This window comes from Gordionus sp. m RMFG-2023, chromosome 2 (genome assembly GCF_954871325.1).
Source record: "Gordionus sp. m RMFG-2023 chromosome 2, tfGorSpeb1-WG-v2, whole genome shotgun sequence".
In the NCBI taxonomy this organism is placed as follows: domain Eukaryota; kingdom Metazoa; phylum Nematomorpha; class Gordioida; order Chordodea; family Parachordodidae; genus Gordionus; species Gordionus sp. m RMFG-2023.
The window spans coordinates 26,756,507-26,764,366 of NC_088776.1; the positions used below are offsets into that span (position 1 = coordinate 26,756,507).

The following is a 7,860-nucleotide window of genomic DNA, read 5'->3' on the forward strand; positions in this document are numbered from 1 at the left end:
GGAAAGATGTACAAAAATTATTGAGGAGTGATAGAAGAAGATACATTGCAAAAAAAGCTTTTGAAATTGATAAAGATATGAAAGAAAATAGAATCAATGATGCTTATAAAAAATTAAATTATTTTTGTAAACCGTACAGCTTTAAGAAACTTCCCTATTTAGTTCTAGCAAATGGAAAGCAAATCTTTGACCAAGAAGAACAAATTGCACTATGGCTTGATTATTATATGATGGTCTTTGACTCAAGAAGAGCTATCCACCCAACAAACATTAATGAGCACTTAGTTCCGCCCCCGTCGGGTTTCTCCACGGATGAAATTGTAAAAGCAATTAAAAAATTGCGTAATAATAAAGCTCCCGGACTTGATAAAATAACAGCTGAACATCTTAAATTGCTCCTAGAACTTTTTATTATCTCTTTTTAATAAAATATGGGAAATCGGAAAAACCCCCGCAGAATGGAATATCTCTTTATTATGTAATTTCCCAAAAATAAAAGACCCAAAAATTTTTAAAGATTATCGTGCGATTGCCCTCACATCTACTGTGTCTAAAATATTCATGGTTCTAATTAAAAACAAAATCATGTCATCTCTACCAACCTTGCTTCTGAAATATAATTGTGCCTATAGACCTAAGAAAAATATACTAGAAATTCTATCACTAAAAATAATAATGCAAAAATGTTTCAAATATAAAATTCCTGCCTACTTCACTTTCGTTGATTTCAGCAGAACTTTTGATAATGTTAATCATGATGCTTTATGGAAAACACTGTTGAAATGTGGGATTGAATCAAATATAATTCAAATATTAAAAAACCACTACACGAATCTTACCGGTTGTATCATAATCAACAATAAGACATCCCCTTCTTTTAGTATTAAAAAAGGTGTGAAACAAGGATGTGTACTTTCACCTATTCTTTTTAATATCATAATGTATATAATTATAAATGAAGCTCGGGAGCTGCGAGTTTAATGGATCTGAGCTTAAATGCAAAATTACATCTAGAAAATAGGATAATATCATATGCAGATGACATCGCTATTGTGTCTTTAAGCATCAAAGAAACGGAAAATCTGTTATACCTGCTAGAAAATTTAAGTCTAAAAATGGGTTTAAAAATAAATTTTAACAAAACAGTCATTCTTCCTTCCCCTAGTGCAGTCCAGAATCCAAATATCATAATTAGTGGTAATATTATTAAGATAGTAGATAAAATTAAATACTTAGGCATATTGTTAGACAACAAAGGCTGCTGTAAAGAAGAATTGAAAATTAGAATACAAAAATCGAGAGGGGCGTTTTATAAATATATGAAAATTTGGAAAACGAAAGAGATTTCTGTATACACCAGATTAAGAATTTTCAATTCTATTATAATTCCTATATTACTATTTGGCGGAGATTTATGGGAAATTAATAAAACAGAAAATAGAAGATTACAATCCTTCATAAATAACTGCCTCCATACTATAAATGGTATCTTCTACCCAAAAGTAATATCTAATAATAATTTATGGAGAATATCAAAACATATTCCAATTCATATTACATTAAAAAAACGCCGCATTCAATTCCTAGCTCACATTATAAGGAACTCAGATCAAAATCTAGTTCATGATGCTATTACATGACTCTACACTCATAATAGGAAAGAATACACAAAATATAAATCCTTATGGTATTATAAAACCATAAAAGATATTATGGAACTAAATTTAAACATGAAACAATTTATCAAGTTAAATAACTGCAAAAATTCCATAAAGAAGCTTTTCAAAATCAAACACAAATATTTTAAATAAAAAAATCTAGGCTTATTTTTATAATGAACATGTATTTTCCAGCAGGACATCAGGACAAACCAAAATGAAATTGGTATGCTTAATTTTTTTTTTTTAGCATGAATTTTACATTATTAATTATAAAAAAAATTAAATTTAAAATCAGCCTCAACCCACCTTTAAAGTAATTAACTTATACTGCATTTCTTGGGCATAGGCTCTTTTTTTGCCCCGCTCTTTTTCTTAAAGCCTATGGATGTCTGTAACCTTTTTCGAAATGTTACGCATACAAGTACGTACGGCTTGCCCACAAATGTGTAGGGGCTCCTCATATTTTATTTTCTTTAACTTTCTCCCAAATTAACTTATGTTCCAATTAGATGGAAATGAGGAATACCTAGCGTAGCTCTGATGTTTATTCAACGCCAGAGGGCATATGCCCTATATATCACAGATAAGGAGAATGAAAAAAAAATGTACTAAAAAATTTCAGAAAGTAAATTATATTTTGCCAATTACACCCTAGCTCTTTATTTATATAAAGAGACTTCCTTTTACATTGGTATATTAATTTACCTATTCCTTATATTATAAAAAGATATTTAACATATAAAATATGGTTATACATTTAGGAAACAAATTAATTGCAATTTGGCCTCTTGGGATCAAAAATCAACTCAACAATTTGAAGAAAAAATACCAGTCATTCTGGTGAATTTAAAGTTAATTATACCAAATTATATTTATAAATCTAGCTTATTAAATCATAAACATTAAAATCTTCTCCTTGATTAATAAGAATGATAAACTTATGTTGACTTCATTATTGAAGAAATCAAATTATATAATGTTATTATATAAAAAAAAATTGAAATAATAAATTGTCATGATAGCTAGTGGTTTGGGCTAAGCGTCAAGTTTTGATAACTTGAGAAATTATTAATTTTATAAAGAAATAACAATATTTACATTAGGCCTAATTTTTTTATTAGATTCAGTTCATTTTAAGTAAAAAAAATTTTTTGGATGATTAAGATTAAAAATTAACCAATTTTATTATTATTTAGACAAATATATTATAACCAGAGTTTGGAATTATTGAAAATTTATATTATATTTATTTAAAAAAACTCTTTTGCTTTAGAACATTAGTTTGTAATTACAATTGACAATTTTTAGCTTGTAAAGTTACTTAATTTAAATTCTTTAGTAAATATATTATAATTGAATAAATAATCTCAAAAATATGGAATAGTTAATAAAAATAGGTATTTATAATATTTGCCAATTTGTCTTAGAACCTAAAAATTATAAAAAATTTGAAAACAATTAAAATTAAGCCAATTGTCTATAATTTGGTGTGTGCCAGATCCATGATAACTGGAGAACTTATACTTAACAGTTTGAGATATTTATTTTAAAGAATGTAACTAAATATGAGTCAATTCAGTGACATTTTTATCATGAAACCTTTATTGCTAATTGATTTTATAACAAAACTTACCTTGAATACTATTTCACAAGGACTATATTGCGACTTTTTTTATAGCAAAACCCTTATTGCACACTCTTTTTAAAGAATACATAAAAGTGAAGCTTATATTATGAAACCCAAATTGAATAGACAAAGCAAAAGCTATTTCACAAAATTATTACTGCAAAGTCACAAACGATATCACAAAAGCAATACTATTTTTAACACCATATTAATTAAATAATATTTTTTTGAAAGATTGATTCTAAGATGGACCTTTTAATTTTTTTTTATCATTTATATAATGGTTCTTGAGCTTGATGATTTTGAAAATTTTTTATGAATATAATTTTTTTATTACACCCTGTCTTCTGCTTTACCATCAAATCTCAAAGAATTGTTCACTAAGAACTACTGCTATATTGATATTAAATATCAGCATCGGATTGGTACCCAATATTGATCTTTAAAAAAAATAACAGTGTATTATAAAATAAAAATGTTTAATGTTTTTTTTACAATTTTTAATGATAGAAGAAGCAGCTATTGAACATGGAACCAATGGTATTTTAGCTGAACTCAAACTAGGGGGGGGGTACAAGGGTTCTAGACAGAATTGTTAAAGTAATGCCATTTATATATCTAGATTCACACTTATAAAATTATTGTTATGTTACTATTTCTGAGGTATCTTTATTGGTTTTTAGATACATTTTAAGATATTTTTATTTATAAAAATATTTGAGTATAAATTTTATCTCATATGGCCATATAATTTAAATAATATATTAAAAAATATTAAGACAAATATAATAAAAAAGAATAGTAAATAAATATTATTTTTTACCTATTTAAATCTATAGATATCAGTTCAAGATTGCTTAGGATATTTTTTATCATGTAAAGGAATATATAAATACTTTCTTAGCCATGATGCCCATTAATTATAAACAATACTGATACAAAATATACTAAGCAAATAAATTTATTTAGAATTATTTAAAATAATTTTATAGATATTCCACTAACTTTTAAAAAATAGATTATAAGTTTATTGTAAAAATTTTTTTATAAAATAAACGCTCGATTTAAATGAGAATTCGTTTGTAATAAGGGTATTGACATTTTTTATATGGTGTTGTGTTGGTGAACCTGTATCTAGATACGTTTTTAGACGCCGTATCTATATCTCGATCCATCGCTGTAAAAGATCAAAGCCTTGTGGCAGAAGTATATTTTTTTCAAAATTGAACTATCCTTTAAGTTTACACCTCGATCGAGACTAAAATAATAGTTTTCACTTAGAATTGTGGTTTAGCCTTTTGAGAGTTGACTCAAAGTTAAAAATGGATCCATTTATCACCATTACTGTTAATTGTGAAATGCTCTCAATACCTTAAATAAAGCAGAAGCAACGGCAACTTATAAAAATATTAATAAATAGAATTTTTTGCTTCGCTATCTTCTATGTTGGTTATAAAAAAATATGAAAAAGATATTTGACTATAAAAATTTTAATAACAATATAGGAGTTAATGGATTCAAATTTAACTTTTTTCAAATTGGCGGGGGTGGGGCCCAATCCCTTTAAATTCTTTACACCCTGAGAAATTTTATTAACATGAATAATACATTAAGGTTTGATAGCTGGTAGTAGTATTGTTAATTTAAATTATGGAAGTATTATAATTAAAAACGCGTAATAATGTGAAAATATTTAGACGAATTTTTTTTAGTAAGGTAGATATAAGTTTATGATGGGAGCAATGACATATAATAATACCTAAACTGACGATGCATTCATTAAAAGTGTACATCAGTGAAAACAGCTGGGGACGCCATTTTGGTTACCCATATCATTAAAAATTTACGAGAGGCCAATTTATTCCTATGTCTGACACAAACTTTATTAAAGAATTGCCTGATCATCGAGATAATAAGGAAGCTAGTTATTAATTTAATAGTAGCTTTTAACATGAGAATAATTACTATATGAGTTACAAAAATGATGGTCCAGCTGATGTGTATTCAACGAAGCTTTCAAATGCATTATTATGAATGCATCATCAGGGTATTATTATATGTCATTGGAGGGGAGTTATCTTTCAGTGAATATCCTGTCGCATTGTTATTAAATTGCTGCTAGGCTTAGCAGAAAACTCAGCAATGTTTGAACTGAAAAAAACGACCTTATACCCGAGCCACTCATTTAGCCATAGATCAGACCCGACCCAATGTGCCTTATTAGCCGACCTATGGTTTCAACTTGCTGGGTCAACAAAATATATAGAAAATTAAAGTAGTGTGATTTAATCCAGGTTTTTAGTTTTTAATATTAGAAAGATGTTCTAAAATCTTTGGTCTAGTAATATATTGGCATTACCATTATATTTTATTCCACAAGGAAAAAAGGAAATTTTTTAAAACTTTGTTTAAAGCCTAGTTAAAAGTTTTTGATGCTAGAAAGATGTTCTAAACCTATGGGATAATTAATTAATTGTCACGGCCATTATATTTTATTCAACGAGGAAAAATAATTATGGAATTTTGTTTTAAGCCTAGTTAAATGATTTTGATACTAAATAGATGTTTTAAAACCTATGGGTCTTGTAATAAATTGACAATGCCATTTTATTTTACACCACGAGAAAAAAAAATTAAGGAAAATTTTGTTTTTAGCTTAGTTAGTTTTTGACAGTAAAAAGTTGTTCTAAAACCTCTGGTCTAGTAATAAATTGTCACTGCATTAAATTTTAGTCCCCGAGGAAAAAGTATGAAAATTGTTTTTGATACTAGAAAGATGTTCGCAAACCTTTAGGTCTAATAATAAATTGGCACCATTACTATATTTTATTCCAAGACGGAAAAAATTATGAAAAATTATAAAACTTTGCTTTAAGCCTAGTTAAATATTTTTGATACCAAAAAGATGTTCTAAAACCTCTGGGTCTAGTAAAATATCGTCACTGTCTTTATATTATACTCCACGAATAAAAAATAAATATAAAAATTTTTTTAAAAATTTGTTTACTAAAGAAATGTTCTAAAACCTCTGGTTTTAGTAATAAATTGGCATGTATTATATTTTATTCCACAAGTAAAAAAAAATAATGAAAATTTTTTAAAACTGTTTTAATCCTGGTTAAAAGTTTTTGATACTGGAAAGATGTTCCTTGGGTCTAGTAATAAATTGGCACTACATTATATTTTACCCCCCCCCCTACCCCATGTAGAAAATAAATATGAAAATTAAAAAAAAAATTTTTTAAGCCAGTTAAAAGTTTGATATTAAGAAGATGTTCCACTGGGTTTAGCAATAAATTAACATTGCCATTATATTTTATTCCACGAGAAAAAAATTATGAAAATTTTTTAAAACGGTTTTAAGCCTAGTTAAAAATTTTTGATACTTAGAAAGATGTTATAACATTTAGGTTCATAAAGAAATTTCTAGTGTCAATATTTTTTAACCCACGCGTAAAATGAAAAAATAAAAAAAATTATATATTTATGTCTTGTCCTGAGCCTAGTAATAGATTCAAGATATTAGAAAGAAGCTCGAAAACCACTAGGGCTAGTATTAAATTCACTGCTATTCTATTTCAGAAAATTTCCAAAAACTTTGTTATGAGGTAGTTAAAGGTTATTGATTCTAGAAATATCTTCTAAAACCTTTGGTTTCATAGTGAGATTTCTATTGCGTTAAATTAAGAAATATTAAAAAAAAAATATATTTATGTTTGAGCCCAGTAGAAAGTTTGGGTCAAAAGTTGTCACTGTTATTCTATTTTAATCCACGAGTTAAATAAAAATTTGAAAAAATTTTACAAACTTTGTTTCAAGCTTAGTAAAAAGTATTAGATATTAGAATAAAATTCTAAAACTCTAGTATCTAGTATAAATTAATACTGCTATTATTTTTTATTCTTTTTTTTTAAAAAATTTTTGGTATTAGAAATGAGTGATATACGATTTATAGGAGATTGGTAATGAAAAGACTGGAGAAGTTGCTCAGTGGATCCTACATTAAAATTTAAGACGGTATATAAATTTATTCTAGAATAAATCTTTAAATGTCAATCTATATGCAAAAATATTTTGAAATATTTAATGATTATAAATTTTTTATATCAAATTTGGAAAATGTTTGTAAGACAAATAATTTTTAGCAAATTTTGAAAACTATCTTAATTTGTGATTTTTACAAACATTTATGATGTCTTGATATTATTTAAAACATGATTAGTAAAGCGAGTGTTACTGGAGCTTGCTAAACCCCAAAATACTTTCTACCACTAATTAAATTATAATTCAAATTTATATTTTATCTTTGATAATTGTGTAGATAACTTATCCGAGATTACTTAATATAATAAAAAATTACAAATAACTTATAATATCTGTCCTAAATGTTTAATAAATTTTTGAAATTTTATTTTGATTATTTATATTTTGTTAACATTTTATTGTAATTCAATAATAAATTTAAATATTTTGCTTCATTATAAGGCTGGTCTGTTTTATGAAACCGCATTAGATTGTTTGACTTACAAATTTATATTGGGCAATCAAGCTTGAACGTTTGACGAATAGCTT

The 7,860-nt window shown here is 26.3% G+C and overlaps 1 long non-coding RNA gene across 2 annotated transcripts; it reads left to right on the top strand.

Annotated features, from left to right (window-relative positions):
* The first annotated feature begins 908 nt into the window (after nucleotides 1–908).
* On the top strand, nucleotides 909–7,360 carry LOC135923392 (uncharacterized). Of its 2 annotated transcripts, none has more exons than XR_010571205.1 (4): nucleotides 909–1,884; nucleotides 2,423–2,512; nucleotides 3,799–3,888; nucleotides 7,220–7,360. It is a non-coding gene; the product is annotated as an uncharacterized LOC135923392 (long non-coding RNA). The 2 variants fall into 2 exon arrangements; XR_010571206.1 differs by having other exon boundaries at nucleotides 2,423–2,501.
* Nucleotides 7,361–7,860: the final 500 nt, after the last annotated feature.